This window comes from Dermacentor variabilis, chromosome 11 (genome assembly GCF_050947875.1).
Source record: "Dermacentor variabilis isolate Ectoservices chromosome 11, ASM5094787v1, whole genome shotgun sequence".
NCBI classification, from domain to species: Eukaryota; Metazoa; Arthropoda; class Arachnida; order Ixodida; family Ixodidae; genus Dermacentor; species Dermacentor variabilis.
The window spans coordinates 105,744,080-105,756,412 of record NC_134578.1 but is presented as its reverse complement, the minus strand read 5'-3'; positions in this window follow the sequence as shown (position 1 = coordinate 105,756,412).

The window sequence follows — 12,333 nt, the reverse complement described above, 5'->3', positions numbered from 1 at the left end:
ACACAAGAGCCAGAAACTAAAGCACCCCTGGTGAATAAGAAACAACGAAGTCACTAGGTAGCAATCTCCCGAAGTTTCTTAACTGGCGTAGAAAGGCTTAAGCTGCACAACATTAACTACTTCAGGTCGGGAGCAGCGCCGCTGTGATGGCGTAATGCTCTCTCGTAGGACCTGAGAGTCCACTCCGCCAGTGCGTGGGGCGATCTTTTAAGCTTCAAAATAGCGTCGCAAATGTTTTTCACTAAGTCCTCGATGGCAAATCAGGGTGAATACCAAAATTCGGTCACAAGGCTGGTATTCCCAATACCATCATCGGAGATTGTAGTGTCGGCTGTACGTATTTTATTTGCTCCTGATGCGCAGGCAGGCCAGGTGTCGGGCTTCTTCGGCCCACTGCCAACAGGTGGCGGTATCGAGACTCTCTTCGTGGGTAACGTGTGGCAGCATGGCATCGACATTCGTCCTCTGGCTCCTCCCGTAAACCTGCTTGAACGGCGTGATCTGTGCGAACTGCTTCACATGCACCGCCATGCTGAATGCAAAAGTTACGTAGGGAAGGACGGCATCCAACGTCTTGAGCACGACGCCGACGTATATAGCTAGCATGTCAGCGAGGGTCTTGTTCAGCCGCTCCGTAACGCCATTCGTCCGAGGTTAGTAGGCCGTTGTCCTCCTGTGGCTTGGCTGGCTGTATTGCTGAATCGATTGGGTAAGCGTCGCTGTAAAGCCGCTCCTCGGTCGGTGATGAGCGCTTTCGCGGCACCATGTCCTAGCAGGATATTTTCGACGAAGAATTCAGCAACTTCGGCCGCGCTACCTTTAGGCAGAGCTTTCGTTTACGCGTAATGGGTAAAGTAGTCGGTAGCCACGACGATCCACTTATTCCCAATCTTGATGCAGGAAATGTCCCCAATAGGTCAAACCCCATTGGTCAGAACGGAAGTTAAGGAGACTCGATCGGTTGTAGCTTTTCCGCTGGCCTTATTACAGGTGTCTTGAGTTGCTAACAATCCTGGCATGTCTTCACGTAACGGGCGACAGATGAGGCCAGGCGCTGCCGAAATACTTCATTTATATTCTTGCGACCGTACAGGAAATGTGAGGCGCCTGGTTGTCTAGCTGATCATCACCTGGCCGGAGTGCGGGAAGGTAGTTCTCGCGGGGTGGGAAAAAGCGGTTCTTTCCGAGGACATGGTTCAGTAGCCAAAATGAAGGTAGTCGACGTCTAAACGCACTTGGGAAAAGAATTGGTCCTCCCTTCCCGGTACATAGGAAGGCTTTTTAGCTACGAGCCTGTTCGCTGCTGTTTAGCTAAGTCGTCGGCACATATTGCCCTCAGGAAGAGGTCCTCATATTGGTCGTCTTTCGGTGGCGGCTTCGTGGGACGTGAGACAGGCAATCGGTATCATAGTGTTTTCGTTCGGTCTTGTAGGCCAAGCTGACGTCAAAGTCCCGCAAACTAAGGCTTGAGCGTGCTCAAATGATAGAAAGGTATTATTTTTCTGTCGTAGAATAATTGGCTTCCACTTTCGATAGTCAGCCGCTAGTGTAATCAATGACTCTTTGTCTCTTCTTTGGACATGCCAGGTGCGGAAGCGTACACTTCTTGCGTCAGTATGCACTTCCGTATTTTGCGTTTAAGCTGAAGTTGGCGAGTACTGATGCTGACTGAAGGTGCGGTTCAACCCTTGGAACTCTTGCTATTGCGGCGCTTGCCCCTTAACCTCGACCTTTGATTTCGTGATATGGGTCAGTTGCTCGATAATGCTAGAGAATACCCTCAAAAACGCCTAAAACCTAATATACCCTAAATAACCGAAAAACACACAAGTAGGCGAGACACGTCTGCCACTTTATGCCTGCCGACCATATCGATCACGCGCTGGAATGTTGTGGGTGCCGACGAAAGGCCAAACGGCATGACCTTAAATTCGAAGAGGCTGTCCGGCGTAATAAGGGCGATTGTTTTTATGTCACTCTCGTCTATTTCGGTTGGCGAGTAGGCACCCTTAAGATCCATCGACGAAAAATATTTTGTGTCGCAGAGTCGGTCTAGTGTGGTCTATTCGGGGTAGGGCGTATATGTCGTTCTTTGCGATCCTGCTCGGGCGATGGTAACTGAAGCAAAAATGGGGACAGCAATCTTTCATCCTCACCAAGACAGAGGTGGGCGCCCACGTGCTTTTTTACTGCTGCATAATTTAATGCCGTAGCACTTTATCAATTGATGTTTTATGGCTTGAAGTTTTTACGTTCAAACTCGGTACGAGCTCTGACTCAATGGCCGAGAGCAATCTTTAGTGATTATACTTGCTTAGGAACTGGTGCCTGTCGAATATTTGATGACGCTGCACAGCAGTCTTTGTACTGGGGTAGACGACTTCGAAGCTAATCGTATACATACCTCGGAAGGTTTCAATTTATGTCGAAAGCTGATTCCTGAAATAATCAGATCGAAGTAGATGGCGCAAAGTCCGAGAGGACCAAGAATAATGCTGGTTTTCCAAACTTCCACGATTTCTGAAATCATCACGCCCTTATTGACGTGTTCGAACTCCTAGTTGTAGTTTGTTAGCCTCACTTTCACTTTTGCTTCGTGCCGTCGAACGAACCCTCTAGAGCCGCAAGTTTTACGGTCGAGCAGCGGACGTTGGTCGCTCTCAATGACGCCTTCTACGTCTGCGGGTGTATCGGTGCCGATGCAAATGACAATGCAGGAGCGAGGCAGGATGCAGAATTGATCTTCGAACACACTCAATGCACACTGACTCCGAGAGTTCTCCGGCGGCATGGCTTGATTTTCTGGTAGCGTTGTCGACTTCGACTTCAAGTCGATAATTGCACCGTGTCAACACCAAGAATTACTTCTAGTGAACTGCACGATAACGAAGGTGTGGCAGGTTAGGTTCTGTGATGAACGGGAATTCTTGCCGTGCAAGTTCTACTCGGGATCATCAGGCGTCCTCCAACTGTCTGAATTTGAAGGGTTTGCCGCGCAGTCTTAGCCTTCTTCAGCTTGGTGGCAGAGGGTCCACTCATGACGCAGCAGAAGGCTTTTGTGTCTAATAGAACTGTGACTTCGTGCATATCGGGAATAACGTCGAGGTCTGTGGTTCTTTGCCTTGCGTTGCAGTTAGGTCTTGGCGGCGGATCACGGCTTCATCTGATGGACTTCTTGCTAGTACGTCGTGCAAGCAGGTCTTTTGTCGGCGTTGTCTTTGCTCTCAGCACTCATCCGGATGCCGGCGTGTCGTTGCTCGTCGCCGCAAATGCCACTTCCCTATCTTCGTTGACGGCAGAGGATCTTCGTCATTTTGCCGAACAGCGAACGCACCAAAATCGGCTGCTGCTTTTATTTCTCCGGATATTGGCATACGGGCTGGCCCGGGCCTCGGCTGGCGTATGGCCGGCGCTGCAGCGGCAGGTAGCGTTCTGGTAATGACGAAAGGCAAGGTAGTTGGTGTCTCCACTGAGTGGCAGACAGGTATTCGGTGATAAGACGGGGCCGTTAACTTTGATGCGGGCGCGACGCGTTGACGGGGAATCCTCGCAGTCCCATTTCACGGTATGTGCACCGCCGGCAGACGTGACCCACTTCTCTGCCGATGTAGCAGAGCGGGCGTCTATCTTCCTTGGGTAGTTTCGCTGGGTAATGTTGCTCCAGCTGGCTGTGGTGGTGGCGGACGACAGAACTGCGGTGTGAGGGCGCCCTGGTGTGCTCGTTGAGGTCGCTTTGAGAGCGGACGACGGCGTCGTAGGTCATTTGCTTCAGGCAGGGGCTGTGGCGATTCTGGCTGCACTTTGTAAACTCACAATGACTGCTGGATTTCCTCTCCAGTGACGTCAATGATCAAGGCAACCTGAGCCTGCGACCTTCAGAACATCCTCTGCAGCTTCTCTCGCACAAATTCTTGCGTAGTCACGCGCAAGTCGTTGGTGCCAAGTGCATGGACATCGTACTTCTGCCCAACCGTTTGGCGATCACATTGTCTGAAGCGCATTTCCAGCGTCTTCTGAATTGTCTTTGCTGGGTAGCGCATTAGTCCGCTTCACCGGCCTCCTCACGAAACATACGTTCTCTACCTCCGGCTATTCAGGGTCAACATGGTGAAACAGTCGTATCGTGTCCTGAGTGAACATGGCGACGTTTTCGTTAGGTAGCTGTGTGAGAAGCAGTTCACCATTTTTCTTTCTGTATGGCGCTCGTAAAGGCTTGAATAAATCTGCTTCGGAACAGTTCCCACGAGCTTAACGTTCACTCTCAATTCTCAAACCACGTCCGAGCAGAGTCATACAAAAACAAATAGGCATGGCGTAGGTTGTCCGTGCTGTTCAAGTCGTTCAGTGTGACTACTCTTTAGAAGGTTTCCAGCCACGTATCTGTGTCTTCAGACAATGATCCACGAAAGACAGGTGGCTACCAAGGTTGTTGCTGCATGACAATCGACGCTGGAGCTCTGATGGTGCCTTCTTTCTTAGGGTTGGTCGTTGTGCTCTGCTCGGGTAGTAGTCCGTGCTCCGGGGGCACGTTTTGCAGGCAGCGGTTACCTTGATAGTCGATGGCGACCGTGGTATTGTCTTCAGTGTGGGGGTTTGCCAGGGACACCCTGTACATGAGCGCTAAAGCTGCTCCACCATATGTCACGTTTTAGTGAAGGTGAAGAAGTAGAGGGTACTGAAACCTTCGAGAAAGCAAAGCCAAATTTTTCTTGTGGAAGCCTGAGGCCAGGAAAACCATGGAAAATGAACTCATAACGGTAGCCGTGCGCACAGTCGGCGATCGTCAAAAATCTGACCTGCTGGCCAAAACCATAGGCTCGTCATGCATGACTCGTCGAAAGTTCCAGGTTAATTGCTCGAGCCCGCATGCCTTCCAGAAAATACTACACAATTCACGCTACGCATGCAATCTGAATATAATCCGGTCGGCGAAAACATACTAAAACAGATAGATTTAACGATAGCATTCGAGTGAGTTCGAACTCATGCAGGAGCCTTTTGGCATGAGCGATCACTTTAGTAGGGGATGAATTGCAGTCCCCGGGAGAAGTATAGATAAAAATTTTAGTATGTACAGAATAAATCAATAAAATTATTTAATAATTCTGACGGCTTATTTATTTATTTAGTGATACATGCATGTAGCAATTGTAAGCTGGCATAATGTATGGTGTCCCAAATACACTAATGTTTCATTTGCAGTCTATTTTGCCTTGGCCTTCGGATCACTAGGAGGATACAGCAAGCAGTCGTTTTTGAAAAGAAAATATATTAGTCCTTATACGACCCTTTCTGTGTAATATTTGTTGTAAAATATTTTCGCTGCTATTAATTTTAGTGACCTTATACATGAGTGAGATCACTTTTAGTTGCGCTTTATGTATGCTCCCGCTGGCTGTGGTGGCGGCGGACGACAGAACTGCGGCGTGAGGGAGCCCTGGTGTGCTCGCTGAGGTCGCTTTGAGAGCGCACGACGGCGGCGTAGGTCATTTGCTTCAGGCAGGGGCTGTGGCGATTTCAGCTGCACTTTGTAAACTCACAATGACCGCTGTTAAAATCGGGACATCGGTCAGCATACCAAACGCGACATACAGAAAATCATATATAGCTGCAGCATTGCACCAAACTTGCAAATTTTGACACAAAGGCGAAATATTGACAGTGATAGCCTGATTTAGCGCTAGGGCTCGGAATTGTTAAATGGTGCAGTAAGTATTCCTTGCTGTCAGTAGAATCAAGCGGGCCAAAATTTGTGGCACCCTTAAAAGCTCTAGCACGCAATGTACGGCCTCCAATGGCATTGCGCCAGCACCACTGCGTTGCCCGTGTTTTTGTGCACCTTTAGAGTCACGTAAATCTGTTGCATTATTTGATAGGTGGTGTTAAGCATGCACTCATGAGTCGACATGCAATAAGCGGCCACAATGAGCAACACTTGCAGTATTAAGTCGCACTTGGCGAGCTGCCAGTATGAGCTAAAATGTTTTGAAAAGACGGTGGACCTTCATTGTTGAGCTAATTTCCCCATGTCTGTGTAATTTTTGCCACAAAATCCTGGCCACCTTTTTTCCTTACAAGGGTCCCAGAAACGTAATAATGCATAGTCCGTACGCATAGATGGTCCGTTCTCCAACGCATTTTTCATTTTCACACTCACACCATCCGTCGACTATAGACTTGAACATACGGTACATAACGTAAAAAAATAAGATTTCAATTCGCATCCGGCATTTATTTCACGATAAGCGCCCAAACCACATATACTTGCTATTGCTAAAAGACAGTTGAAGAATGGGAAAGACGTGCTGATACGGATGTATTTGGCTGTCATAATGCCTTTTCGATGCCTAACGCAGGTAAAGACGTGACCAGCGCATTTATACAGCTACAAGCAATTACATGTGTGCCTTCGCTTAACGAACCTTTATTGCTCCATTGAAGACACAAACAAGAAATTCTCCTGCAGATAAAGCAAAGTTACTTTTGGTAAAACAAAGTAATAAACGTGGTGTTTGAGACGGTTTAAATGATTAAGAAATAAGCCTGTGGCTCGCATAATTGCTGTAGGTATCATTTCAGAACGCATGTAACATGCTCTATATGCATTATACACGTAGAAGAAGGTCAATAGTCAAAGACTTAAGGAAGTAAAAAGAGGCCTCCTAGAACATATGATTCAGTGATTTATTCAGTGGCAGTGTAAGGCAATGTAAGGTAAGTGGCAATGTAAGGTACAGCAAGGTCCCATTCCTGATCGTTGACTGAAACGTATTTGGACAACATATATGCAAAGTTGCGGTTCAAACAATCAGTGAGGCCGTTCGTTTGAGGGTGGTAGGAGGTGCTAAATTATTTGAGCAGGCAGGCATGATGTCGTCAATGACCTTGGCCAAAAATATACGGCCGCTGTCTGTTAGAAATTGGCGCGGAGCATCTTGCATAAAAATGATGTCATGCAGGAGGAAGTCCGCAACATCAGTTGCGCAACTGGTCGGAAGAGCGTGAGTTACGGCGTAACGGTTCGCATAGTCCGCCGCGACTGCAACGCACTTGTTTCCTAACGTAGATTCCGGAAATGGGCCGAGAAGGTCTAGTCGACATGATGGAAGTTCTCGGTAGCGAGGTCGAGCTGCTGCAGGAAACCAGCGGGGATCTGGGAAAGCTTCTTCATCGTTGGCAAAGTTCCCAAGCGGTGACGTAACGTCGCACGGAACAGGCAAATCCCGGCCAGAAAAAACGACGTACATGGTCATAGGTTCGAGATACGCCGAGGTGTCTTGCCGTTGGTGCGTCGTGAAGCTCTTCTAGGACGGATGAGCGGAGACGTTTAGGCATTACAAGTAGGAACTCGCAACCGTGCGGATGAAGGTTACGACGGTACAGAGTACCATCGCGGTAGATTAAGAGGCGTAGAGTAGCATCGGACGGAGAGTGTTCAAAACGGTCAATGAGTGCTCTGATGTATGCGTCAGGACGTTGTTTGTCGACGAAATGAAGTAGCAGTTATACAGAGAATACGCAACCAGCACTGGCAATATTGAAGGAGTCAGATTCGTCAACAGGGTAACGCGCCAAGCTGTCACCGTTTTGGTGTAGGCGCCACGACTTCTGCACCACGGAATATGAAAATTCTTTAGCCTCAAAGCCCATCGACCATGCCAGCCGGTAGATGTTTTAGCGATGAGAGCCAGCAGAAAGTGTGATGGTGAGTGAGTACGGAAAGAAAGCGACCGTAAAGGTAAGGACGGAACTTCGCAACCGCCCATACTACAGCACGGCATTCTAGTTCCGTAATGGAATAGTTGCGCTCCGAAGTTGTGAGGAGGCGGCTCGCATAAGCAATATCGCGATCCTGGCCACGCTGACGTGGTCTAAGACGGCACCTAGGTCATGACCGCCGGCATCTGTACGCAATTCTGTAGGAGCATCAGGGTCGAAGTGGGCAAGAATGGGTGGTGAGGAGAGAAGAGTGACGAGACAAGAGAAGGCGGCGGCTTCTGCAGTACCCCACGAGAATTGTACGCCTTTCTTCAGAAGATTAGTGAGGAGTCTAGCAATTGTCGCACAATCTTGAACAAAACGACGAAAGTAGGAGCGTAGCCCTACAAAACTTCTCGTCTCCAGCTGTCTTCGGAACCGGAAAGTCTCGGACAGCGCGAGTTTTGTCGGGACCAGGCTCTACTCCGCAAGCGTGAACGAGGTGGCCAAAAACAGTAATTTGGCGGCGGCCGAAACGACATTTGGACTTGCAGCTTCGCCTTTGGAATACATCAAGTATAGCTGTTAGACGCTCAAGGAGAGTGTCGAACGTGGGCGAGAAGACGATGACGTCGTCGAGGTAGCAGAGACATGTGGACCATTTGAAATCTCGGACCAAGGAGTCCATCGTACGCTCAAAGGTGGCAGGGGCGTTGCATAATGCAAACGGCATTCCTTTAAATTGGTATAGGCCATCAGGTGTGATGAACGCGGTTTTTTCTCTGTCCACATCTTCTACAGCAATCTGCCAGTATCCAGAACGAAGATCAACAGCAGAGAAACAGCTGGAACCGTGCAGTCAATCAAAGGCGTCGTCAATACATGGGAGCGCGTAGACGTCCTTCTTAGTAATGTTGTTCAGATGACGGTAGTCTACACAGAAACGCCACGTGCCATCCTTCTTCTTAACCAACACTACAGGTGACGCCCAGGGAATCGAAGAAGGCTCAACGATGTTTTTATCTAGCATTTTGTTCACTTCACTTCGATGAATGGAAGTAGCATCGCCAGTAAGAATCCGATGCTTGACCGCGTGGCCTCTTTAGGCCGTCTGGCCTAAAGGGCGATCGTCGAAGTCGAAAATATCTCTGTAGGGCGATAATACTTGGTAAAGGTCTTCAGCCTGCACAGAAGACAGGTCCGTCGCAACCATTTTCTGTATCTTGGGATCGGCGGCCGAAGTTGGCACGATGGGCCTGCTAAGCTAGCAAGAAGCATCGGTCGATAATGTTGCCACGTGATGGTCGCCGAGACAATCAACGTCGGCAAGGCAAATACCATGTGGTAGAATTTGCTTTGCCAATCCTAAGTTACAGATAGGCATGAAAGTGCGGTTCACAGGAATAGTAAGTATACTGTGAGGCACGGTAACGTCATACTGTAGTAGAATGTCGGGCACAGGAGTGATGAGCGTATCGCCATCAGGAACTGGTCGGGAAGACAACAGTTCAATGTATGCTATTGACTTTGTTAGCAGGCGAATAAAGCTCGTGGGGCGTAGGCGGCACTGGGGTGCGTCAGAAGGTTCTGCGAGATTCGGCAACTCAAGGCGAAGGGTACTGGCAGAGCAGTCAATAAGAGCAGAATGCGCGGAGAGAAAATCGAGGCCGAGAATCAGGTCGTGGGGGCAATGAGCAATGACGGTGAACGGTGACATGCTGACGCGCGTCGTGCAGATGCCGACAATAGGCACAGCACCGCCATCAGAGATGCGGACGACAAGTGCTGACGCTTGGGTGAGGCGCGTCAGCCGTCGTCATCGGAAGGCAGCCGCGTGATGTGGTGTGTGATACAGCGGCTCTTAGCTTGTTGATAATAGAAAGATGGGCTCCTGTATCGATGAGTGCCGAGACAGGACAGCCGTCAACGTCAACGTCGGGAAAGTATTGGTTCGTAGGTAACGTGAGCTGAGGATTTGAAGGCAGGGTCGACAACGCAGCTTCACCTCCAGGAGCTACACTGCCTAGTTTTTCGACTGGATCCGGGAGGCGATAGGCGGCGAAGAGAAGTGACGGGGTTATGGCGAACGATACTGATGGCGTCGAAGTGAAGGCGAGAGGCAGTAGCGAAGGTTCGGAGCTGGAGCATCAGCGGCAGTGGGCTCATGATGGGTGGCACAGGGAACAGAAGTTCCGAAGATGCGGGAATAAGCGGCCGTGTATATCCGAGGAGGTGGTGGCCCTCCGTTGCGGCAGTGCCGTGCGACGTGGTCGATGTGACGGCAGTGGAAGCAGACGGGTCTGTCATCAGGGGTACGCCATTCGGACGGGTTGTGGTGAAGTGCGGCAGAAAAGGACCTCCGGGGACGAGAAGGGCCGCTAGAGAACTGGGCAACGCTGTGTTGAGACGTTAAACACACGGAGTTCAGACCCATGTTCTCAAATTCCTGTCTGACGACGGCCTGAATCATCGCAATCGTGGTTGCTGGCGGATCGCGAGGCATCGAGGAGAAAGCGGGTGATCGGGCAGCCTCAAGCTCGCGGTGAACAATAAGGTTTACGACGTCACAGGTGAGGGTCAGACGCGATCGACCCTCACATGTCCACGTAGCAGCAGTGTTGGTTAGCCGCGTCATGTGGTGTGTGATACAGCGGCTCTTAGCTTGTTCAAGGCGACGGCATTCTTTTATAATGGCGTCAATAGCCGAGACGTTGCCGAAAACAAGCAAATTGAAAGCGTCGTCGGCAATGCCTTTTAGCACATGTGCCACTTTATCTCCTTCAGACATTGTATCATCAGCTTTGCGGCATAGAGCCAAGACGTTGAGGATGTATGAAACGTAGGACTCGTTAGATGTCTGAACACGAGACGCAAGAGCCTTTCTCGGAGCAACCTTGCGCCCAATGGGGTCTCCGAACAGTTCCCGTAGTTTTTCTTTGAAACTGCCCGAACTATTAATCGCGTCGTCATGCATTTGGTGCCACACGCCTGAGGTACCGCCGAGATAAAAGATGACATTGGCAAGCATAAGCGTTGGGTCCCATATCTTATTAGCACTGGCGTGTTCATAGAGCTTGATCCATTCGTCAACGTCAACTGTGACGATTGGAGCAGTCGGACAAGCCGAAGCCGCTGCATAGGCGTTCTCGTCACCGGGAGGCATGGTGACAAGCTCGATGTACCGACCACTTCGGAGTTCCGTGGCGAGGACGGGGATCGCTATCTTCAACCAGAATGTTACATGTGGAAAGACATAGACGAAAGAGGCTATTTACAGGCTATTTCACTGGAGCCCAGGCCGACACTCGCTTGTGACAAGGACACAAACCCACTTCATCGTCGTTCTCGCGGCGGCTCGTCTCTTGAGCATGCTTTGATGATATCGTAATGATACTCTTCCAAAAAATATATGTGTTTACTTATATTTACATAGGATAGGCGCCTAACTTGAACCGAAAACAATATGGTGTCAAAGTTCATACGCGACTAATCTTTCATTTTATGATCACTTGAACAAGCCCTCTCAAAGTGTCCGTCTTCACGCCAGTGACCCAGGTTCCCAGGAATGGGAACGCTGGGCAGCTGTTCGTTCGGAGGAGGGGGAGTTGGAAAGGGAAACCTGACATCGAAGGATGGGACGTACAGGTTGAGTCGGATGACTTTTACGTTGTGTGTACGAGTTCGATTAGAATCTGGCTTCAGTATGAGAGAGGCAGCTTCATAAGTAATCTCTAGGATAGGGTACTAAAACGGTAAATACCGTCGTAACACGGGAAAAGACATATTAGATGAGCGGATACGTCGAGATGGAGTCTACATTAATACAAAGGAACCGGAAAGATGGTATGGTTTGGCGCCAGGGCGGTGGTACGGCGATTCTCAGACACCTGCGACTTGACCAGTGCCGCACAGCGGGAAGCAGTGCGTGACCTTAAGACAAGATTCTCAGCCATGCATGACATTGAACGGCCCTGCATTGCTGCCAAAAAGTTCTGTCTGGTGAGGTAAGAAGCCGTGGACCAAATTTTGGCAACTGAGTCCTTAGGACAAGAAAAACAACTTTCAAATTGAAACAAAAAAGCGGGTCCCTGAGTAGCCCACGTCCGCTGGGGGCACACTTCGTGGTTAACTCATTACAAAGTCTCACTGAAGAGATCACATAGAATTGCCTGAAATTTCCAATCCAATCAAAAAGTAGAAAGTAAGGGAAATTCGAAATTGTACCGAAGGAAAGATTGACGATTGAAGGACTAAGAATGGATGCAGAAAGAATTCCGTGAAAAAAAAAGAAACTTCGCATAGGACCAGGCAAGTTGTATATACTGAAAGATAAGCAGGATAACGTCATTACCCATTTCATCAATGTCGTAAAAGCAGCGGAATAATTTTGTTCTGACCTCTACAGTAGGCAGAGGAGCCATGCTACCTTCATTCGCAGTACTGATGAGCAGGATACAACAGAGGTTTCTTCTACAGCGAGCGATGATGTTAGAATGACTATGAAAGACATGACGCGGGGAAAAGCGGTGGCACAAGATGGAATAACAGTCGAAATAATCAAAGGTGGAGCAGATATCATGCTTGAAAAGCATGCGGCCCTATATACGCAATGCATCACGATTTAAAGTGTGCCAG